The sequence below is a fragment of the Mirounga leonina genome, unplaced genomic scaffold, assembly GCF_011800145.1.
Source record: "Mirounga leonina isolate KUSES-001 unplaced genomic scaffold, KU_Mleo_1.0 Mir_82, whole genome shotgun sequence".
Taxonomy (NCBI): domain Eukaryota; kingdom Metazoa; phylum Chordata; class Mammalia; order Carnivora; family Phocidae; genus Mirounga; species Mirounga leonina.
Window position 1 is genome coordinate 34,528,255 of NW_023270825.1, and position 25,993 is coordinate 34,554,247.

Below are 25,993 nucleotides of genomic sequence, written 5' to 3' on the forward strand. Positions count from 1 at the left end.
ATCTGTACCTTTGGCCTGAATAGATTAAAACTGCTGAAAAGTAGTAATACTAAAAAATTCAAATAAAATGTATACCCTTACCATTTTATCTGATTATCCAGTATTACATAATATATACTTGATTGGCAGCATGACAGAGTAGAAACAGCAACCATTTTAAATTAATGACTGGCTATAAATATATAGGCAGTTTACCCAACTATAAAATGGGAATAACAGTACATCCTCACATAATTGTAAAGATTACATGAAATAATATATGTAATGGTGATTTGCATTAGTTACTACTATTTTTCCCTTGGTCATCAGAAAGTAGGTATGCTAGCCTTCTGCCAAGTTCTTACCTATCATGGCACCGTCATTCTTCCTGTTCCTTCTACCTGAACTATAATTCCTTTGGCTCATTCTTATAATTCATATCTCTACTTAAATAAATGTCACCTCTTTTCAGAGATAGTCCCTGATAAACTGTATCGATTATGACATGTTAGGATACAAGTTAGAGAAACTCTAACTCAAAATAGCTTTAAAAATAAGGAAATTTTCTCAGTAGACAAAAAGTTAGTTTATTTAATCACTCCAAAAATCTATTTTAATCTTTCTATTCTATCCCCTTGGCATGTCAGCTTCTGTCCTAAGGCTAGCATTCTTCATGAACAAGTTGGCTGCCTCCATCCCAGCTACATGTAATTATGGTACATACATTACCAAAGAACAATTGGTAATCACCTTTAGTCCATCTCAATTTAAGGAAGAAGAAACTACTAACAGAAGTATCCCCTAGAAGATCTGCACATCTTATTATCCAGGACTGACTCACCTGTGCCTCACAAAATCAATCACTGACAAGTGGGATGGGATTACCATTATGGCTTAGACTAATCAGGATTTAACCCTAAGGGTAGGTTCCAGAACAAAACTGGGACCCTAAATGCTACAACACCTTATCTTTTTTAAAAAGCACTCACCATCCTCTATTATTCTCTATCACAACACTTACTGACTTATTTATTTCCAATACTACAAGGTATGAACTAGTAGAACAAGGACTTAGAGCACAGTGCCTAAAACAGAGCAAGCCCTTTATTAGTATTTATTGAATGAAAACCTGAGTGCATGAATATTACCCAAGTGTGCACATATTTATTTAATACCTATAGTTAAAATCCTAGGCAAAATAAAATTAAAATCAAGCCTTAGAAGAATTAAAACTAAGATTCAAAGTCATTTTCATATGTTTATTCATTTATTTTTATATATAGGAAGTGTCCAAACTAGATGTTCAGAAAGAAATATATCCAAAAATAATTTCAAATCAAACACTTGCATTCAAGCCAACTCATGATAAGCTGCAGAGCCCAGAAGACAAAATAATGGAAAATAATGAAGCTGAACAAGAGAATCATGCAACACAAAAATAGGCTTAGAGAACTCAGTGATTACATCAAACGCAATAACATTTGTATTATAGGAGTCTCAGAAGAAGAGAGAGAGAAGGGGGCAAAAATTTATTTGAAGAAATAATAGCAGAAAACTTCCCTAATATGGGGAAGGGAACAGACATACAGATCCAGGAGGCACAGAGAACTGCCATCAAAATCAACAAAAGCAGGCCAACACCAAGATATATTATAATTAAACTTGCAAAATATAGTGATAAAGAAAAAAATCTTAAAAGCAGCAAGACAGAAGAAATCCATAACATACAAGGGAAAACCCATAATGCTAGCTGGAGATTTCTCAACAGAAACCTAACAAGCCAGAAAGGAGTGGCACGATATATTCAAAGTGCTGAATGGGAAAAATCTGCAGCCAAAAATACTCTATCCAGCAAGGGTATCATTGAGAATAGGAGAGGATAAAGAGTTTCCCACACAAACAATAACTGAAGGAGTTCATAACTACTAAACCAGCCCTGCAAGAAATATTAAAGGGGACTCTTTGTAAAGGAGAAACCAAAAGTATCAAAGACAAGAAAGAATCGTAGAAAATCTCCAAAAACAACAACAAAACAAATAACAAAATGGCAATAAATACATATCTATGAATAATTACTTTGGGGGCACCTGGATGGCTCAGTCAGTTAAGCATCCAACTCAAGATTTTGGCTCAGGTCATGATTTCAGGGTCATGAGATCATGTTGGGCTCCATGCTTAGAACAGAGTCTACTTGAGTTCTCTCTCTCCTCCCCCTGCCCCTCCCCCCACGCACACTCTCTGAATAAATATCTTTTAAAAAATAATAATTACTGGGGCGCCTGGGTGGCTCAGTCATTAAGTGTCTGCTTTCGGCTCAGGTCATGATCCCGGGGTCCTGGGATCAAGCCCCGCATCGGGCTCCCTGCTCAGCAGGAAGCCTGCTTCTCCCTCTTCCACTCCCCCTGCTTGTGTTCCTTCTCTCGCTGTCTCTCTGTCAAATAAATAAAATCTGAAAATAATAATAATAATAATAATAATAATTACTTTGAATATAAATGGACTAAATACCCCAATCAAAAGACACAGAGTGTCAGAATGGATAAAAAAAAAAAGACCCACCTATATGCTGCCTAAAAGGACTCATTTTAGACCTTAAGACACCTGCAAATTGAAAGTGAGATGGTGGAGAAACATTTATCACACAAATGGATGTCAAAAGAAAGTTGGAGTAGCAAACTTAGATCAAACTAGATTTTTTTGTTCTTGTATTATTTTTACCCTGCTTTGGTATCAGGGTAGTACCGGCCTCATGGAATGATTTTGAATGTGCTCCCTATATTCCATTATTTGTAAGATTTTGATAAAGAGTAGAATTCACCGATGAAACCATGTGCTGGGAGTTTTTTGATTCCTAATTCAACTTTCATTCATATGATTGGTCTAAGATTTCCTATTTCTTGGATTCAAGATTGATGATTAGATTGTGGTAAATTGTACATTTTTAGAAATTATTTGGGTTTATTATATTATTGTTTATAGTAATCTGTTATCACACTATGTATTTCTGTGGTTACTGTTACATTGTTTTCACTTCCATTTCTCATTTTGGTTTTTGAATCTTTTTCTCTTAGTTAATGTAATTAAAGCATTGCCAATTTTGTGTTTGTTTTTTTTTTTAATGATCATTACTTTCAATGTTATGTTATTTTTTTATTCTGGTCTCTATTTTATTTACTTCTGATTTTTCTTTGTTATTTCCTTCCTCTAATAAATTTCAGCTAAGTTTCTTCTTTTCCTGGTTCCTTGTGGTGTAATGTTTATTTGAACTTTCTTAATACAAGCATCAGAATATAAATTTCATTCTAACATCTGCTTTTGCTGCAGCTCATAAGTTTTGGAATATTGTGTTTTCTTTTTCTTTAGTTTTGACACATATTTTGATTTGCTGTTTGATTTTTTATTTGGTCCACTGCCTATGCAGTAGTGTGTTAATATTTGCATATTAAATATTTAATATTTGTATTGTAGATTTTTCCAGCTTTCTTTTATTGTTGATCTTTAGTTTTATATCATTGTGGCTGGAAAATATATTTGGTATGATTTCAGTCTTCTTAAATTTGTAGTATTTGTTATGTCTCTTTTTATGTGATTTAACCAGGGGATTCTTCTGTGTACATTTGAGGAAAATATATACTCTATTTTTCTTGGATGGAATGTTTTATATGTATCTTTTAGAACCATGTACTCTGAAATATGCTTCAAGTAAAAAATGCTCTTGTTGAAGAAAAAGTAGTAACTTTAACTGAGGGTGTTCATTTAAAATAAAGTGTATCAGGGGGAGTTGTTTGGGGGAAATGGGTAAAATAGGTGAAGGGGATTAAGAGTACACTTCGCATGATGAGCACTGAGTAATGATGTATACAGTTCTACAGAACTATTGAATCATTATATTGTACCCCTGAAACTAATTATAACACTATAACTATACTGGAATTAAAATTAAAAACTTAAAAAACATCACATTTCATAGCTAAGAAGGGCAGACAAATGTACTGAAAAATTCTAAGTCAGATACAAGTAATGAATAGAGAGTCACAATCTTTCTAGAAAACTTTCTAAAAAAACAGATTAAAAATTCAGATTCAAACAGACTTAAAACTGTTTCTAAAGAACAAGAGAGTTTCAAAAGTGTAATAAACATTTTATGCTACAGAAAAATTTAGTGGGATATATTTAAAAATACACACACATTTCAATCTTCATCTAAGAGGCATGAAAGCCCTTTAAAGGCTAATCTTTGCTACTGCATGTATGCAGAATATTATGACGATATTATTGGCTAATAATTCACTAATATGTGAGCCAGATGAGTGACAGAGAGATAATTTATATATCCTAAAAAGAGAAGTTTAAATAAGTTATGGGATAATCACTGGTGAGCTACCATGGCTCAGCTTAATTAAGACAAATACACACAATATAATATTAGGTGAAAATGCGGGATGCAGAAGGATTTGATGTTGACAGGTACATAGCATGATGCCTTGGAAACTCTAAGTTCTAAGGTCAGGCAGAACAGGTCTAAATCCTGGCCATACCAATATAGAATTGGGCCAACAAGGAATTAAAATAGGGCACCTTACCTTCTCTGAGCCTAAATTTTTTTTTAAAGATTTTATTATTTATTTGAGAGAGCATGAGCGGGGTGATGGGCAGAGGGAGAAGCAGACTCTCCACTGAGCAGGGAGCCTGATGTGGGGCTCAATCCCAGGACTCCAGATTCATGACCTGAGCTGAAGGCAGATTGAGCCTGAATTTTTTATCCTTGAAATGATTATAATAATTGCTATCATAGGGGGCCTATCATTCTAAGTGTAATGATGATAACAGCTACATTTATGTAGTGCTTCCTGAATGCAAGGTATTTTTTGCAGTACTTCACAATTATAATACTATTTAATCTTCTCAACAACCTCCTGATGTAAGTACTATTATCCCTATTTTACAGTGGAGAAAATTAAGGCACATTGAGATTAAATAACTTTCCCAAGGTTGTAAAGTCAGTAAGCGGCAGAACCAAAACCAATGATTGCTATTTTTTTGTTACTGTTAAGAATAGCCTGCTGACTTTAAGAATTACAAGGAGGCTAGAAAATCTCCTTCCACACATACCTTTTAACTCAAGGACAAGCAGCTATATCACTAGATCATTTCAAGTATAATTTAATTCAGAGATTGAAAGGCCTCAAACTTTTCCTCCCAAATAGCACACAGTTAGGAAAGCTAGATAAAACAAATTCCATTTGACTTAATTTTTTTACATTTAAAATAGTGACGTGATTTTTGGTTCCATTCCAAGATGGTAAAGACAGACTTCTTCCTATCCCTCCCACTAAGAACAGCTAAAAACCCTGGACACTCTATATAAAACAAATACAAGAGGACTGTGAAAGATAGAAAAGGCAGAGCTGCTAATAATCTAGGAACTAAAGCAATAACATAGCAGTGAGTTCTGAGTTTTCTTTTTGCTTCATATATCCCAGAAGGAAAAAAGAACAACAGAAAGAGCAAAAGCATGGGTAAATATAAAAGAATTTCCTTTCTCTTCTTGACTTTTCTACATTATGTTTTGATAATGCCTGTTATGGTTTTAAATACATGTAGAGGGAAATTAAGACAATTATATTGTAAGTGAGAGAGAGTAATGGTACTTCAGAGGGGTAAAGTTTCTACATTTCACTCAAACTCGTAAGACATCAATGTGAGAAGACTGTGATAAGTTATGTATCTTTCAGGTAATACTTAAAGCAACTACTAAAAAAATCTATACAAAGAGATATACTCAGTAATGTTTAGCAATATAATCATTAGAAATTTAACAGTGAGGGAGGTTTATAGTCAACTGTGTTTGCCCATTTCATCTACTTTCTAGCTGTGACTGTGACCATAGTATTTAACCTCTTTGTAAATTAGTTAATAACACTCATTTCAAACCAAGTAGAGTTAGAACATATTGGCTATAATTATTATAGCTTTTATTTTAATATTTTGATTGAGTGAGACTATTAACCCTTATTTACTTTACTAGTTTAAATGAATATTTATAGTAGTTTTGAACTGAGGTATTTGTGTGAAGTGCTAGTCATGGTGACTAGTATGTAGTATGGGCTTGCTAAATGAAAGCTATGATAATTTATTAGTAAATAAAGGTCTATGGGTTAAGCCTTTCTTTATTCCCATAGACTCTGAACCACAGGATCTTGTAACTTCCTTTACATCAGTCTTGGAAATTATTTTTTTGACTTTGATACCAAAGCAATTGCAACGAGAGCAAAAATAAACAAATGGGACTACATCAAACTAAAAAAACTTCTGTACAACAAAGGAAACCATCAATAAGATGAAAAGACAACCTATGGAACGGGATAAAATGTTTGTAAGATATATATCTGATAAGGGATTAATATCCAAAATATATAAAGAACTCATGCAAGTCAATAGAAAAAAGCCAAACAATCCATTTAAAAAATGGGCAGAGGCTCTCAATACATTTTCCCAAAGATGATATACAAATGGCCAACAGGTACATGAATCAATGTACAATTCTATGTACAATAAATTTCCTATTTCCTATTAATCTAATAAAATTTCACCAGTATGATCAAAGTAGACCCACAATCCCTTAGTCACTTTTCTTTTTTAAAGACCTTATTTATTTATTTGACAGAGAGAGAGACAACGAGAGAGGGAACACAAGCAAGGGGAGTGGGAGAGGGAGAAGCAGGCTTCCCGCTGAGCAGGGAGCCCGATGCAGGGCTCGATCCCAGGACCCTGGGATCATGACCTGAGCCAAAAGCAGACACTTAAGGACTGGGCATCCCTCCTTAGTCATTTAGTGTTAGCCTCCAATTCTCCTTATATCTTCACTCCTCCCACACAAACCATTAAATCTCAATAGTGCTTTATTATTTATACTGCTTCCCCTCAGTATAAGGATATGGTTCTGCACATTACAGAATACCCCAACACAAGAGCAGCTTGGCTTAAACAAGATTGAGGTTTATTTTTTCTTTTGTAAAAGTCATCTAGAGAAAGGCCACGTAGAGATGGTGGTTGCATAGTATCCTCAGGGACCCAAGTTTCTAACTTTCTCTTCCACCATTCTCTGTGACTGGCTTCCATCGTCAAGATCACCTTATAGTCCAAAATGTTTGCTAAAGCTCTAGTTACTATGTCTTCAATAAAGGTCAAAAAGGAGAAACTGAATGGCAAAATGGGATCTCTTCCAGAGGAGTCACTGACCTTTACAAGCACACAAACACATACTATTTCTGCTTTATCTTTATTGCCATAACTTAGTCACTTATCTACAAAATACAGTCTTTTCTCCAAGGTGTCAATGTACCTACCTAAAAAAAAAAAAGAGGATCAATTAATATAGAAGAGAAAAACAGATTTAAGGTTGGGTAGTATACCAGCAGCCTGCATCACAAGTTCCTATCCATTTTTCACAGATTCTGAGTAACGCTTGATACTGGCAGAAATTTTATATCATATCTTTAATCAACAGAGCTAACATAAAAGCTTTCCCCAATATATACTTTTACTTCTTTGGCTGTTTGTGGAGTGTGACCAATCCTAAACTGTACTGATACCATAACAAGTATAATAAGATTACAATTCTGACGACTTATTGAATAGGAGTTTTCATCTATCACATCTTGTGTACCAACTGGGATACAAAAGTTGATTTGTTTTGTACAAGTGACCTAAGAGAACACTGCAACTCACTCTGTGTGTCTCAACCAATTAGCAAATCAATGGCACTCGAGTGTGCTCTCTTTTGTTACAAATCTTGGATCTTATTCCATAGACACATCTGCTGCATGATCATAATTATCATCAATCCCATTATAGTACCTCATTTACTGAACATGTAGTAGGTTCCTGTGCAAAGTGATCTATTTATTCATTCAGGCCTCATAATAACCCTATTATGTTATTTTTGTCCTCATTTTATAGAAAATAACAATAGCAAACATTTATTGAGTGCTTAGTATGTGCCCGGCTTACTAAAGTATTTTACAGATAAATACTATTTTTATCCCTAATTTACAGATGAGAAGGCAGAAAAGTTAGTAACTTGCCCAAAGTCACATAGCTTGTAAGTAGCAGAGCCATGGGGAGCCTGGGTAGCTCAGTCAGTTAAGCATCCAACTCTTGATTTTGGCTCAGGTCATGATCCCAGGGTCCTGAGATTGGCCCCTCCCTCCCCACCCCCCAGTGGAGTCTGCTTGGGATTCTCTCCCTCTGCCCCCCACACACACACGTGTGCATGCATGAGTGTACATGCTTGCTAGCTCTCTCTCTTAAAAAAAAAAAAGCACAGCCAGGATGCAAATCCTCACAAACACTCTAGAGTCTACTCAATTAACTACCATACTATAATAATAAACCAGCAGAGGTTAAGTAACTCACCTAAGGTCACAAAACCAGGAGCCAAAATTCACAGCTAGATCTATTGTCTTGACTCCAAATCAATCAAAGCAGTATGGTTTGACTGACCAAGGGATTATTACTCTTCAGGGGCAGAGTTACAAGAAAACAACACTATCAAAATAACAAACATAATCCATAAATTTCAATGATAAGCAACTGAGGAGGATGAAATGCAGTGCATTTTAGTAACAGATAAACCCAAAGCAGCTTTGGCAAAGGTATCTAGTGACTGTCATACATTAGTTTGAATAATCATTAGTATCTAAAAGATCTTGAATAGATGTCTGCATTTTACATCTGCTGTCAAAAAATTAAAGAGTAAACAGTTTTTTGCCACACCACACTCAATGGATATGTCTAGAAGCAGTAGTTTTTAAAGACATCAGGAAAAATATTTTAAGAAATAATAAAAAGTAACATGGGCCACCTGAGTGGCTCAGTCGTTAAAGTGTCTGCCTTCAGCTCAGGTCATGATCCCAGGGTCCTGGGATCGAGCCCCGCATCGGGCTCCCTGCTCCGTGGGAAGCCTGCTTCTCCCTCTCCCACTCCCCCTGCTTGTGTTCCTGCTCTCACTGTGTCTCTCTCTGTCAAATAAATAAATAAAATCTTTAAAAAAAAAAAAAAAAACAAAGAAAAAGTAACAGAATCAGACATTTTGTTGCCATCTGTAAGAACTAACAAATTTATAGTTCTTTCACCTATAATTACAACCCTGACTCTCATCCTTTGAGAGATACATATATTATGGCTATAAATTTCTTTAGTATTTTTTCCTAAGATTAACAATGTACAATTCTAATCCCAGAGTCAAAAATGCCTGTGTCCTCCCTCTCTAAAAAAATAAATATAATGAAAATCCCCCCTTCTCCCACTCAAATAAATAAATAAATAAATACTGAGTACACAACATACAAATCACAGTGCTGCTATTGGTTCATTTTCAAACACTCTCCTAAGAATTTGCAGTCTCTCTTCCAAGAACAGCACAGACACATAATGACTATTAGAAGAAGAATCTTGCACCTAATACGGTAACTTGAAATACTGTAAGCATTAATGATGAATGAAGGTCATGTCACCAATAGAATCAACCATGAGAATCATTCACTTTCATGAACACCTCATATCCTATAAAAAAAAAAAAAAAATTCAGCTCAGTATATTGTTCTTCATCAAACACATCCTTTTTCCCTAATTCCAAACTTAATGAGACATTCTCAGGTAAGTTCATACCAGTTCATGTTTATACTCTACTTCCAATTATCAATGTTCTTAAACTAATTGGAGGATTTTTAAAGAATTGAGCAGTACTAAACTTACACTATATTTCACTGGATCCTCAATGGATGAAACATAAAACATATTTTTATTAGTAAAAAGTTACTATACTGGGGTGCCTGGGTGGCTCAGTTGGTTAAGCATCTGCCTTCGGCTCAGGTCATTATCTAGGGGTCCTGGGATTGAGCCCCACGTCAGGCTCCCTGCTCGGCGGGGAGTCTGCTTCTGCCTCTCCTTTTCCCCCCTCCTCACTCATGTGCTCTCTCTTTCATAAATAAATAAAATCTTTTTTAAAAAGTTACTATACCAAGTAAGAATTATTTTAAGGTTTTTTGTTTGTTTGTTTGTTTTTAGTTATACTGATTCCTGTTTAAAAAAAAAAGAAAGATGGGCGCCTGGGTGGCTCAGTTGGTTAAGCGACTGCCTTCGGCTCAGGTCATGATCCTGGAGTCCTGGGATCGAGTCCCACATTGGGCTCCCTGCTTAGCAGGAAGTCTGCTTCTCCCTCTGACCCTCCCCCCTCTCATGCTCTATCTCATTCTCTCTCTCAAATAAATAAATAAAATCTTTAAAAAGAAATAAATAAAAAGAAAGAAAGAAAAGTATCATAAAACAGCCAGTGATCCTCAGTGAGGCATAAAAGTACCAAAAAGAATCAGCTATTATAAATCATTAGCGTTACACCAACTTTAATTTAATGCATCAGTTGACTGGGAGCTAATATTAGATGAAAAGCAGCCAAAGCAGCTTTTATTTATAACTATGTGTGGAATAATAACAGAAATGTTGTTACTAAGATCAATTTAATTTAAGCAACATTTAAAAGTGAATTTTTACACATAATGGTATTTGAACACAATTTGAAATGGGCAGGACATATCACTTGCTAAGAATATCATTCCTCATTTTGAAAGTGTTAAAGAGATCTCTACTTTTACCACAAGGGAGTAATAAGATCCAGAATTAACTTCCAAATGTAAACAACTAGAAAATGGAATAAACTATGTATCTGATTTTGGACAACAGGAAACACAAAACTGATTCCAGGGAGGAAGGGAGGAGGAGGAGAAGACGAAGGAGACGAAGGAGATGAAGACAACGAAGACGAAGAAGAAGAAGAAAGGGAACAGGGAAGAACTATAATTACCTGGGATTCTTTCTGAAAGCACTTTTGAGGTTACAGTATGTTGAAGGGGAAACCCAAAAATAATCTAGTGCATTGCTAAGTTGAAAAGGCAGAAGTCAGACCACAAAAACAAAACAAAACAACTATTTGGGGGGAAAAGTCCCTGAAGTGAGAGAACTATGCAAAGACCTATTTTTTAAATTTTAAAAAAGACAGAGAGAGAGAGAGATCCCCTTAAATTACCTGAATGACAACCTATATATGCATAGGGTGAAAACACATAAGGTTAAGCAAAGCCACGTTCTGGGAAAGAAAAATTACCAGGTAGCTAACGTTGAGTAAAATTATTTGATGATACTAGAGCTCACAGAGGGCCAGGAATCATTAGACTTCTTACAAACAAGATAGAGAGTCCTCACTGAATCCTTGCGACATTTAGTAAAGTCCCAAAGAGAGGTCCACCTTAGTAATGAGGCTAAGAGAGCACAAGAATAAAGGTTTCCTCTAGACCTGCCCTAGAAAACCTTAAACACATTAACACACATGGAAAGGGAAGAGGGAGGGATATGGATTTGCTGCCGCTGAGGCTGGCTCAGAAAAGCTCAGTCTCAAAACTCTCCCGCACCTGCAGAGTGCCATTTTGCGTAACATGCTAGGTAATCCCATGTGCCTTTTGGAAGAACAGCTGCCACCACCACCACAGGAAAGGAGACTAAGATGCCATGAGGTATTGTAATGACCAAGAAAAAAGGTAAAGGAGGTAAAAACAGGTGCAGAGGTAAGAGTGAAAATGAACCTGAAAAAAGCTGGTGTGTAAACAGGATGAATAAGAGTATAACCAAGTAATCAAAATATTGGGAAATGTATAATCAGAAGTAATGTGTCTTGATGGTGTGAAGAGATTATGTCATATGAAAGGAAAACTGAGAAAAATGGCTTGAATAAATACCTCATACATTATATCGGTCTGACAGACTATGAGGATAACAGAACTGATGTAATTTTAAACTACAATGCAGATGAAGGTATAAATCTGAGGGCATGTGGCAAGCTTCCAAAGCCTGCTAAAATCAATGAGATATACATTTGGTGATGGAAATGATGATGAAATCCAGTTTGATATTAGAGATGATGATAAAGACCATGATGATATTTAAATTGAACTCAATGTTTTACATTCCAAATTTTCTGAGGATTAAATCCCAAAGGAGATATGGCTTCCCTGTCCTTTAAAAGTTAACCAGACTTCTGGGGTGCCTGGGAGGCTCAGTCGGTTGAGTGGCCTACTCTCGGTTTCAGCTCAGATCATGATGTCAGGGTCATGGAATCGAGCCCTGCATCAGTCTCCGCACTTGGCAAGGAGTCTGCTTGAGGTTCTCTCTCAGCCCCTCCCCACCTCTCTAAAATAAATAAATCTTAAAAAAAAAAAAAAGTTATCAGACTCCTATGTAGCTTAGTCATTTTATCATGGCATCCCTTTCTTTAATGAGTAGGTGAATTCCTTATGCTCAAATACTCTTGGAAGCAGTTCTGTCTTCTTGATTAATCTCTCATTAGTTAAATAAAAACTTTGATACATGTTAACAAGTAACTTTAAGAGCTAAGCTTTTATAGAACCCAAGTACATTTAATTCCAAAGTCCTATGTTCTTAATCATAGCTCCCTTTTTAAAAAGGGGGAAAAAATGGGATGCCTGGGTGGCTCAGTCAACTCAGGTCATGATCCCAGCATCCTGGGATGGAGCCCCACATCAGGCTCCTTGCTCAGGAGGGAGTCTGCTTCTCCCTCTGCCTGCCGCTCCCCCTTCTTGTGCTCGCTTTCTCTCTGACAAATAAATAAGATCTTTTAAAAAAAATAAAAAATAAAAAAGGGGAAAAATGTCTATATGGTAGTGTACTGGAAGATTAATGAGAAAATCCTATTATGCAAAAGAAAATGTTTACGGTGTAAAGAATACTAGAACAGAGAAAACAATATCTACCTTATAGATAAGAAAACCAAGGCATTTAAAGGTGAATTAAATGGGGGGTAGGAACAGTGTCACATAGCTAGCAAGTATCAAACAGAAATTTTAACCCAGCAACCTGATTTCAGATTCTACTGCAAGAATATCTTTCACAGCCAAGGATCTTCCCAATCTAGACCAAACATCTGAAACAAAAGGATCCCTATCAATAGGATAAGAAATAAAATCTTTGCCATCCCAAGAATACTACTAATCAACAATGACTTTTGGAAGAATCATTCTACCTAAAGAACTCTCTTGTTTTTTTATGATCTATAAAGACCTTTGCAGTTTGAAATAGAACTTCAGAAAGGGGGATCGGGCAGGTGATTCCTTCAAAACGCCCCCTCATCATTCATGAATTCATCCATATTTATCCACTGCCCCACTGCCTACCATCTGTTTGGCACTAAACTAAGTGCCAAGGATGCAATGATGACAAAACAGAGATAATATCCATTTTAGTGGATAACAGAATCTACTGAGAAAGCAAATATGAAACAAATAATTACACAATTACTTTCTTAGTTTTCTAAAATATTATGAGCCTACCCCCAATACAAGGATTTTGAACTTGTTATCTGAAACACACTTGTCCAAATACCCACCATAGTTGTTTCCTCATCAAATTCAGGTCATCATCACTCAACTGTCACCTTCTCAATAAAACCTGCCCTGACCATTCTATATAAAAATGGTATACTTCCCACTCCAACATTCCCTATTACCTTCCCTGATGTACTTACTTTTCTCTAGAATACTTATTACCATCAAACATACTTACTTGTTTAGTATCTGTATTCCCACTAGAATAAAAGCTCCAGGAGATCAATAGTTTCTGTCTATATTATTGATTAGTATCACTCAAAGTCTAGAACAGTGCCTATAGCAGACAATGAATATTGTTGACTAATGAATAAATGAGTGCAATGAAGGGAAGTCCAAGTATAGTGACAGTGTATAAAAGAAGAAACCATTAATTTCTTTAGACTAACAATCACAATGTTATTACTTATATACATATCATGTAATAATTAAAATACCAATTATAAATGCTATCTATCATTCATGTATATGGTATTAATTTAAGCATTTTCAGTTTTTCTATAATTCCTTTCTTATATTTTTAAACATTTAAAGTATATATAACAATGATTTACTGATAAAGAGTTTCCCATTTTTATTCTAGAAGGGAGTCAACATTTAACAAAATGATTTATTCTCCACTCAATCAACTATCTCATCTTAAAAAATGAAGACAATATGAGATGATATTATCATACTCATTGAACTAGAATAAGCATCTTATTTTTCAGAAATGAAAAACTAAAACTAAAGAGAAAGAGAGAACAGGACCTAAAATCACCTTCTAAGATTTATAGCTTGATTTCTTTGCTTCATATGCTCAGTGTGTGAAGATTTTATACAATTATGGCACTTATAGCCAAACATCTAGAAAAAAAAAATTGTCTCAAATTTGGTGTATCACAGTCCAAAGGACTATGTGGCCTGAAAAAACTCTTGTTTTGAAGAATGATATTTTTATTTATACCTAAGCAATGTTAACCTATCATTTAAACAAGTATTTAACAATAATCATTTTAAAATCATTTAAAAAGATAAACAGACCTTGAGACACAGTTTTCAAATTCAATCATCTATCTGAAACTCCAATAATCAGTCAATATGATCTGAAGTGAAGCTGCTATACTATTTCTAATAAAATGAGTTTGTTATGAATAATCTATGTGTACAATGGAATTTTTCATGAGTCCTCTAATTTGTCCTGATAAAAACACAACTTATTACAAGGAATTTGGAAGAAAACACTCATGAAGAAATAATTTAATATGATCTGCCCTACTATGCTGTGAAAACATAAGAATATTAACCAACTATAACCAGGACTCCCAAAACACATGTATTCTCTCCCCTAATTAAGAAAATTAGGGGTAGGGGAGCCTGGGTGGCTCAGTCGGTTAAGCGTCTGCCGTTGGCTCAGGTCAGAATCCCAGGGTCCTGAAATCAAGCCCCGCTTTGGACTCCCTGCTCAGTGGGGAGCCTGCTTCTCCCTCTCCCTTTCCCTCAAGGCCCACTCATGCTCTCTTGCTCATTCTATCTCAAATAAATAAATCTAAAAAAAAAAAAAAAAAAAAAATCAGTAATCATACTAAGCAAAGAAGAAAACAAAAACAAATCTTCAGATAAAAAATACAGTTCAATCTAATATCTATTAATATCTACATCCATATTAAGTTTTTTTTTTAAGATTTTATTTATTTGACAGAGAGACAGTGAGAGAGGGAATACAAGCAGGGAGAGTGGGAGAGGGAGAAGCAGGCTTCCCACCAAGCAGGGAGCCCGATGCGGGCTGACCTGAGCCAAAGGCAGACGCTTAACAACTGAGCCACCCAGGCACCCCCCAAATTAAGTTTTCAAACACAGAAAAAAGCTAAAGAATGGTCTCAGTTGTCCATCTTTTAATTATGTGGACATTCCTCAAAGTATCTATAAAAATTAAAATTACTATAAAAGTTTCCTACTATTACACACATTTAAAAATATTACCATTCATTTGAAAAATATGTCCTGTGAATATTAAAGATAAATATTAAATGTTAAAGGTAAGTATTTCCCTCTGGTTAACTTTCTTCCAGAAGAAAGAACATTTACAGGACAATGGACCATCAACTAGTAACAATGTCTACTGATACAGATACTAAGTTTAAAAATCAATTTATCTGAAAACATTTTAAATTAGCTTAATTATTTTTAAATAATGGCACATGGTCGTTGTAAAACAAAAGAATCGCAGAAATGCATAAAGAATAAAGACAAGATCATAGGAAATTTATCTTCTGAAAGAATAATTCATGGGTTACCATTTCTGCACCATCTCTCAAGACATTTTACTTAAAGATAAACCGTCTTACATTAAAGGGCTCATTGCATACATCCTATTCTATAGCCTACTTTGCTTAATTCACTAGGTAAACAACACCTTTCATGTCAGCCAGTATATATCTTCGCATGTCATTATTTTTAAAGGCCCCATTGTATATTACACTCAATGTATTACCATAACTTACTTAACCATTTTCCGTATTAATAGATATTTGGGTTTTTCATTTTTTCATTTTTTTAAATGAACTATCTATAATACAATGATCAGGACACTCCACACTTCTTCACTACAATGCCTCTTACACCAATACCTTCTCCACAAAACAGAACTCATTTATTCAAATATTTTTAAGTGCTTATTATGTTCCACTCATTGTTCTAGGCAATCCAAGTTCCAACAGTGTAGGGACTGATTCTATTTTAGTCACTGCTTTATTTCCTGTGTTTAGTGGATTGTCTGGTACATAGTGGAGTATCATATATGTGTTGAATGAATGGATGATTATGCTTGTTCATTCATCCCTTCACTTTTTTAAGCATTGACTTCTAAATTAGTTCGGTTTTCTTTTTTTTTTTTTCCCACTCTGCAGCATAATGAGCCTGTAAGTGTCTTTATCACTCACAATTCAGGCTCACTACTGGGAGTCAAGTAGATGAATATGGAGACAAAAACAGTACTACAGCATTGCCTTTTGGAACCTCTGCTCAGTTGCGTTTAAAATGTTCAAAGTTCCTTTTGAGCTCAAAACATCATCCATAGGAAATGTGAATCTAACAGCTAGCTGTATGTTTTCCTTTGGTCTAACATTTCAATGGAAAAAGAGTAGTAACACTCTCCAAAAGGTCCAACTGGCACACAGAGAAACCTTAAAAATCCAATTAAACGGCAAAATTATTATTGAATTCATAAAAGATTTACATTGCTTTTCCAGGAAAAATACTTTGAGAGAAAAAGACCACTGAAATACCAAAACATAACAAAATGTTTATATTCTGATCAAATTTTAGCTTTTAAAATTACCATAGATCTGTTGAGAAACCTTATTTAGAGGTTATACATGCCTATTCTGTTTTCTCTCATTTGGAAAATACAGGTACTGTAGAGATTAAATTAGAATCACGAATCTGGGAAGAACATTGAGACATATGAAGCTCAACCTTCTGCCTTTTACTCATGTACACTTAAGCCAGTTTACCTACATAAGAAATGTATCAACAACAAAGAATTACCCAGCTCACCCAGGGATAAGAGATGTGATAAAAGTTAAGGTGTAAGTCTGGGAAAAGAAATGTTAAATCACTCTAAGAATGTTTTCATTAGAGAAAACTGTTTAGAGGAATGTCATGATCCGACTTCCATTTTAGTATGATCTCTCTAGAATTTATGCTTGAATGTTAAATGCATATGTTAAATACATATGCTTGAATGGAATATCCAAGTTGATTATGATCAAGTATTTTGCCTCCTAACTGGTGAGGACAACATGCAAAAATTTAGTGAAAGAGGATGCTGGTTTGTATTAGATTATGAATACCTCTTCAACAAAAGCATATGCTACCCACCAGTGTATTTTTATAAACACACCCTATTATTATTAGATTCTAAGTTCAAAACAGTATATCATGATTTTATGGCTCCTTATATCCCCACTACTTAGAATACACACCAGGTATTTAATACTCACTGATATCGCTGAAAATATAGATATTTATCTAGTCCATTTAAATAGAATTTCATTACCACAAAAATTTTTCAATATTAAAATATCTAGAAAAACAGGGCGCCTGGGTGGCTCAGTTGGTTAAGCGACTGCCTTCGGCTCAGGTCATGATCCTGGAGTCCCGGAATTGAGTCCCGCATCGGGCTCCCTGCTCAGCAGGGAGTCTGCTTCTCCCTCTGACCCTCCTCCCTCTCATGCTCTCTGTCTCTCATTCTCTCTGTCTCAAATAAATAAATAAAATCTTTAAAAAAAAAAATATCTAGAAAAACATATTACCACACTTGAACAGATAACTTACACACCAATGTTCATAGCGGCATTATTCACAACAACCCAAATGTCCACTGACAGATGAATGGATAAACAAAATGTGGCACATCCATAAAATAAAATATTACTCATTCTTAAAAAGAATGAAATTCTGATACATGGTATAACATGGATGAACCCTAAAGACACTACATTAAGTGAAAGAAGACAGTCACATAAGAACAAATATGATTCAACTCATAAGAAGAACCTAGAATAGTCAAATTCATAAAGACAAAATAAAACAATGGTTACAGGGGCTGGAAGTAAGAAGGAATGTGGAGTTAATGTTTCATGAGTGCAGTAGTTTGGGATGCTGAAAAAGTTCTGGAGATAGTGGTGATGGCTGTACAACAATGTAAATGTACTTACACTGAATTACAGTGTAAGTAAGTATATACACCTATTTACATACTTAAAATGGTTAAATGGTAATTATTATTTTATATATACTTTACCACAATAAAAAGGACAAAATATTATATTACTTTATGAATGACTTGCCCAAATAATATTTCATAAATGTACAATCACAGAATTCTAATAGCTCTTAACATTAAATTATTAAGAAAAAAAGGAGTTAAAAAATAAACATCCAGTTCTATACGTATCTGGTTTCTTAAAAAACAAGTAAAAACAAAACAAAACAAAAAAACCTTGAAGAAACAAAGTTATTTTGACTTCAGCAATACCAATAATGCATGCATTTATTCTAACTTTGCAAATCCTTTGCCTTACAACAAAAATACTTAAACACAGTGATAATCAACATATCCATATGTTTTAACATTCACACATAATTTCATCTCCACTTTCTCAGCAGAAGCTTGTCTGCACTTAAATGTTTTTGCAATTCAGTTTTGATTCTATTTTCTTTTTTCTTTTTCCTTGCAGGTAAAAACTAGGCATGCAAAGACTATTCCCTACTTTCTTCAACATTTTCAAGGCAGTTAACAAACAATCTAATAAGAAATATAGCATGTCAAATAAATGATAAACTGGGAATTCTTGAAAGTGATTAACATTCTGTATGGTAAATTATTTCCTAACCTTTGGGAAATGCTTAAGAAAATAAGTTAAAATTTACATTCATCTCAACATATACAAAAGCTAACACAACTGCTACAAGACACAAAGGCAATATTTTTGCTAATTATAAAAATGATTCACATTCAAACAAATCTAACTGAAATTCATGAAACTATATAACATTCTTAAAAATACAAACTCCCGGGTGCCTGGGTGGCTCAGTTGGTTAAGCGACTGCCTTCGGCTCAGGTCATGATCCTGGAGTCCCGGGATCGAGTCCCACATTGGGCTCCTTGCTCGGCGGGGAGTCTGCTTCTCCCTCTGCCCTTCCCCTCTCTCATGGTCTCTCTCTCTAATAAATAAATAAATAAATCTTAAAAAAAAAAATATAAACTCCCTAGTTCAATACAATATACCACACATACCTCAATTTCTATTCTATGATGTCAAAGAAATTATATTGATTTAATACAGTTAAATTCAACAATACTGATATAATTTGTAACTCATTTAACATGATTCATTTATGAGACTCGACCTTAATTTACCAACTAAATTTTAATATTGGTTAATTAATTATTTCTCTGGTAATTACCAAACTAGGAAGTTTTCAGTACTGATTAATTTTCCAAGATCTGCCCACAAAACTATTATTGTATAATGAAATCTCACTTAAAATGAAGTTACCTAACCTCTGAAACAAATAATGCAATATATGTTAAGAAAAAAAAAAAAGAAGAAGAAGAAGAAGATAGCAGGAAGGGGAGAATGAAGCGGGGGAAATCGGAGGGGTAGACGAACCATGAGAGACGATGGACTCTGAAAAACAAACAGGGTTCTAGAGGGGAGGGGGGTGGGAGGATGGGTTAGCCTGGTGGTGGGTATTGAGGAGGGCACATTCTGCATGGAGCACTGGGTGTTGTGCACAAACAATGAATCATGGAACACTTCATCTAAAACTAATGTTGTAATGTATGGGGATTAACATAAGAATAAAAAAAATATGTAAAAAAAAAAAAAAATGAAGTTACCTAAGATAAAAAGAATAAAAGCAAAGAGGTATATTCAAGTGTTTGACTTCCTTAGTACCCTATGCATATTCCTTCTAGAAGTAGCTATTTCAAGTGACAATAAATCCTTTGATCCATAATTTCCCTACTTTCCCAATAAATTACATTAAGCAAAAATTAAGTAAACTATTGTAGAGTCCTCCCATTAAAACAAAAACAAAAAAACCAAAAACTAGAGATGTGTTTTTCCTTATTATGTTCTTTTTAGTATATATTCCTAAAAATATATTGTGGATCTGTGTCCAAAAGATCTATCCAGCAAAACTCACATATTTATGTAAGTTTTTAGCACCTTAACATTCACATTCAGATTCAACAAAAATTTCTTAAGACTACACTAGGAACTGAATTCCAACCACAACTTTATAAAATGGGTGTTAATGATCTCATGTTAAAGGAAAATGAGGCTCAGAAAAACAAAATAATTTGATCTCACAATCAGTAACTAGTGAATTCAAGAGGTGGAACCCAGATAATCTTGATGCCAAAAGGAAGAAGAGAAGTAACACTTGTTCTGTGTCAGACATGACCCAGGCACTTGGCACATATTTTGTCATTTAATTCTTACAACTGCTTTATAAGATAGGCACAATCTCCATTTTGAAGATGAAGAAACTGAGGTAAGAAGTGATTTGACTTGATCAAGGTTTGTACAGAAAAAGGCAGCTAAGACAGGACAGAAACCCTGGAATTATACATTGATAGATCTGTCCTCAAACCATGATTGTGATCCAAGGAGGGAAGTTTATTTGATGTGTCGTTTTATTTTTGTTTTCAGGGTTTTTTTGTTTTGTTTTGTTTTTTTAAGAGAGAGAGTGTGTGGTGGGGAGGGGCAAAGGGAGAGAATCTCAAGCAGGCTCCATGCCCAGCACAGGGCTCAATCTCACGACCCTGAGATCATGACCTGAACCAAAACCAAGAGTCAGATGCTTAACCAACTAAGCCACCCAGGCACCCCTGTTTTCAGTTTTATTTCTTTGTTTTTCTATAGAAAGGGGAACAAATTTTACCAAATCCATTTTAATAAGATTTCTAATTCCTTTAGAGAATGGTATCTCTGCTGGTAATCCCTGTAAGGTCACTATCATGAGTCTACCAGGCAGACAAAAGATAACAATGATACAGCATTTAGCATGCAAATAGATGTCAACCCAATATGAATCCAATAATCCAATAGGAAAACACTGAATGCCTTTTGTCATTAGAATAGTTTTGCTAAGAATCAGACCCTCTTGAACCAGGTGCCAATTCTTGAAACACTACTTTGAGCAACAAAGAAAGAGAATTAAAGTTTAGAGAAAGAAGGTGAAATACTACTCCCCATTCTACCCAATACTCCTACATTCCACTAATGTAAACCTATGATCCTGCTCCCCACTAGCATAGCTCTACAGGACAGCAAGAGCAGGGAGAAAAGGCTGGTCTCAGAATGGGAAAGAAACACCACCATTTCAAACATAAAATCAAATCTAAATCATTTTCATCTCTCCTTAAGGAAGTTCGGCAATGTATCACTCAAAGTATCTGTCTTCTGCTAGCCTATAAAACCGTCTGAAATCCAGTTAGAATATTCTCTTCCTTTACAAAATCTCACCTGTCCTTTTTCATCTGCCTCTGTTCTTACTCAAAATCTACTCAAAAATTAATAAAGCAGTCAGACATCTAGAGCTCTATTATTCAGGAGCAAAGGTCAATAATTATCAAATACTGGCCAAGGCATGAAGGATTCATATTTCAGAGTAATTTTCAAATTTTGCTACACAGGACTAAAGAGTTGTATGAAATATTCTTAGTAGCTAATGAATGAGAGAGTGCCAGGTAGGTTTCATTTATAAAAGTATATAACTCACATACACTCATTCATTATACCAAACTTGAGGCCAGAAAAATGTATAAGTATCACAATAAAATCAAAGTTCTAAAATTCTTACCCTAGAATATGTAAGAGGTAGAGGGGAGGCAGGTGATAATTTGTTGTATTTTTTAAAATGAGTCCTCATCTTTCTTTTCTCTGATCTTGTTTATGATGCAAATCCTACAGGAAACAAATTAAAGTCTAAAATGAACTCTGAAGTTTCTGAATAATACCATTTTCATTCATTTTTTTTTTTTTTAAGATTTTAAGAGAGTGAGTGTGTGCACAAACAGGGGGAGGAGCACAGGGGGAAGGAGCGGGAGGGGGAAAGAATCTCAAGCAATCTCCCCACTGAGCACAGAGCCTGAGACGGGTCTTGATCTCATGACCCTGAGATCATGACCTGTGCCAAAACCAAGAGGAACACACTTAACTTACTAAGCCACCCAAGCGCCCCATTTTCATTCTTGAGATGAATGTGTATTCTGCTGTTGTTGGATGAAGTAATCTACAAATGTCAATTATGTCTGGTTGACTGATGGTGCCGTTGAGTTCAAGTATGTTCTGATTTTCTGCCTGCTACATCTGTCCATTTTTAAGACAAGAATGTTGAGATACCCAACTATAATCGTGGATTCATCTATTTTTCTTTTTGCAATTCTCTCAGTTTTTGCCTCACATATTTTGAGAGCTTGTTTGGAGGTTCTAGCAGGGGAGCGCAGCTACTCGTATACCCTTGACGGAAGAATGGTCCTCCTCTATCGGGGAAAGTCGTCCTCTTCGACCGAGCGCGCAGCTTCGGGAGGGATGCACATTGAGCGGTGAGGTAGGAAAGGGACACCGCCTAGCCAGCCAGATCAGCTGAATCAACCCTGGCGATCAATGGGGTGACAGATGTCGCAGCCAGATCACCCTCACATCCTGCCTCACATATTTTGATGCACATACTTTAAGGATTATGTCTTCCTAAAGATTTGACCCCATTGTCATTATAAAATGCTCCTGTTTACACTTGAAGATTTTCCTTGCTCTGAAGCCTGCTCTGTCCGAAGTTAATAGAGCTACTCCAGCTTTCTTTTGATTAGTGTTAGTATGGTATACACTTCTCCAACCTTTTATTTTTATTCTGTATGTGTCTTCACATTTGAAGTGGGTTTCTGTTGACAACATATAGTTGAGTCTTTGATCCACTCTGACGGTCTCTTTTAACTGAGTATATTTAGACCACTGGCATGTAAACTAATTACTGATATACCTGGATTGATATCTACCCTATTTGTTACTGTTTTCTATTCATTACCCTTGTTCTTTGTTCCTATTTATATCTTCCACTCTTTTTCTTTTGTGGTTTTAACTGAGGATTTTATGAGATTCCATTTTCTCTCCCTTCTTAGCATGTCAATTATACATCTTTTTTCACTTTGTTTCCCTGGAGTTCACATTATACATTTACAACTAATCCAAGTCCACTTCATGGGTAGTGAAATACAAGTACCTTATAACAGAATATTCTTAATTCCTCCTTCCCAACCCCTGTATCATTGCTGTCACTCATTTCACTTATATTTAAGATACACTCATTGAATACATTGTTGATATTATTTTAAACAAATTATGTTATCTGTTAGTCAATTAAGAAAAATAAAAGTTATTTTAAAGTTATTCAGAAGTTATTTTAAAGTTATTTCCCTTCACCTAATCTTTCTCTAATGGTCTTCCCTTTTTTAATGTAGATCCAAGTTTCTGGCCTGTACAATTTTCCTTCTCTGAAGAACTTTTAATATGTCTTACAAGGCAAGCCCACTAGCAAAAATTTTCTACATTTTTGTTATCTGAGAAAGTCTTTATTTTCCTTCTTTTTTTAAGGATAATTTAGCAGGATACAGAATTCTAGATTGTTCAATTTTTCTCCCAACACTTTAAGTATTCCACTCCACTCTTTTCTTGCTTGCATGATTTCTGAATAGAAGTCAGATGTAATTCTTACCTTTGCTCCTCTATAGATAAGGTGTTTTTTCCCTTCTGACTTCTTTCAAGATTACTTCCTGTTTGATTTTTTGCAATTTTATTATGATATGCCTAGGTGAAGTTTGGGGGACTTACCTTGCCTGGTGTTCTCCAAACTTCCTGGATCTATGGTTTGGACCCTGACATTAATTTGGTGAAATATGCCATCATTATTGCTTCAAATATTTCCTCTTCCTTTTTCTCCTTCCTCTCCTTCTAGAATTCCCATTATGCATATATTATACCTTTTGAAATTGTCCCACAGTCCTTGGTTATTTTTTAATTTTTTTCAGGCTTTTTTCTCTTTGCTTTTTAAGTCTTTTTTTTTTTAATTTATCCATTTATTTTATTTTGTTCTAGATATGCATTTGATTATTTTATTAACATATAATGTATTATTTGTTTCAGGGGTACAGGTCTGTGATTCATCAGTCTTACACAATTCACAGCGCTCACCATAGCACATACCCTCCCCAATGTCCATCACCCAGCCACACCATCCCTCCCACCCCCCTCCACTCCAGCAATCCTCAGTTCGTTTCCTGAGATTAAGAGTCTCTTTTATGGTTTGTCTCTCTCTCTGGTTTAGTCTTGTTTCATTTTTCCCTCCCTTCCCCTATGATCCTCTGTCTTGTTTCTCAAATTCCTCATATCAGTGAGATCATATGATACTTGTCTTTCTCTGACTGACTTATTTTGCTTAGCATAATACCCTCTAGTTCCATCCACATCATTGCAAATGGAAAGATTTCATTTTTTGATGGCTGCATAATATTCCATTGTGCGTGTGTGTGTGTGTGTGTGTGTGTGTCACATCTTCTTTATCCATTCATCTGTCAATGGACATCTAGGCTCTTCCCATAGTTTGGCTATTGTGGACATTGCTGCTATAAACATTGGGGTGCACATGCCCCTTCGGATCACTACGTTTGTATCTTTGGGGTAAATACCCAGTAGTGCAACTGCTGGGTCATAGGGTAATTCTATTTTCAACTTTTTGAGGAACCTCCATACTGTTTCCCAGAGTGGCTGCACCAGCTTGCATTTCCACCAACAGTGTAGGAGGGTTCCCCTTTTTCCTCATCCTTGCCAACATCTGTCATTTCCTGACTTGTTAATTTTAGCCATTCTGACTGGTGTGAGGTGGTATCTCATTGAGGTTTTAATTTGGATTTCCCTGATGCCAAGTGATGTTGAGCACTTTTTCATGTGTCTGTTGGCCATTTGGATGTCTTCTTTGCAGAAATGTCTGTTCATGTCTTCTGCCCATTTCTTGATTGGATTATTTGTTCTTTAGATGTTGAGTTTGATAAGTTCTTTATAGATTTTGGATATAAGTACCCTTCATCTGATATGTCATTTGCAAATATCTTCTCCCATTCTGTCGGTTGTCTTTTGGTTTTGCTGACTGTTTCTTTTGCTGTGCAAAAGCTTTTTATCTTGATGAAGTCCCAATAGTTCATTTTTGCCCTTGCTTCCCTTGCCTTTGGCGATGTTTCTACAAAGAAGTCGCTGCAGCTGAGGTCGAAGAGGTTGAGGATTCCTGTCTCACATTTAGGTCTTTCAACCACTTGGAGTCTATTTTTGTGTGTGGTGTAAGGAAATGGTCCAGTTTCATTCTTCTACACGTGGCTGTCCAATTTTCCCAACACCATTTGTTGAAGAGACTGTCTTTGTTCCATTGGACATTCTTTCCTGCTTTGTCGAAGACCACAGAGTTGAGGGTCCATTTCTGGGCTCTCTATTCTGTTCCATTGATCTATGTGTCTGCTTTTGTGCCAGTACCATACTGTCTTGATGATGACAGCTTTGTAATAGAGCTTGAAGTCCAGAATTGTGATGCCACCAGCTTTGCTTTTCTTTTTCAACATTCTTCTGGCTATTCGGGGTCTTTTCTGGTTCCCTACAAATTTTAGGATTATTTGTTCCATTTCTTTGAAAAGACTTGATGGTATTTTGATAAGGATTGCATTAAATGTGTAGATTGCTCTAGGTAGCACTGACATTTTCACAGTATTTGTTCTTCCAATCCATGAGCATAGAATGTTCTTCCATTTCTTTGTGTCTTCCTCAATTTCTTTCATGAGTATTTTATAGTTCTCTGGGTACAGATTCTTTGCCTCTTTGGTTAGATTTATTCCTAGGTATCTTATGGTTTTGGGTGCAACTGTAAATGGGATCGACTCCTTCATTTCTCTTTCTTCTGTCTTGTTGTTGCTGTATAGAAATGCAACTGATTTCTGTGCATTGATTTTATATCATGCCACTTTA

The 25,993-nt window shown here is 35.4% G+C and overlaps 1 protein-coding gene and 1 pseudogene across 5 annotated transcripts in view; one reads left to right on the forward strand and one right to left on the reverse strand.

Moving 5' to 3' along the window:
• The window catches only part of FUT8 (fucosyltransferase 8), a 316,354-nt gene that overhangs the window by 174,715 nt on the left and 115,646 nt on the right, over nt 1-25,993 (reverse strand). For 2 of the 5 annotated variants that reach the window (XM_034992728.1, XM_034992726.1), the window contains exon 4: nt 21,792-21,895. The exons of the other annotated variants lie outside the window; for them this stretch is intronic. The gene's annotated coding sequence lies outside the window, so the exon portion shown is untranslated. The remainder of the gene's footprint in view (nt 1-21,791; nt 21,896-25,993) is intronic. 5 annotated transcript variants of the gene reach the window in all.
• On the forward strand, nt 11,558-12,195 carry LOC118002346 (annotated as a pseudogene).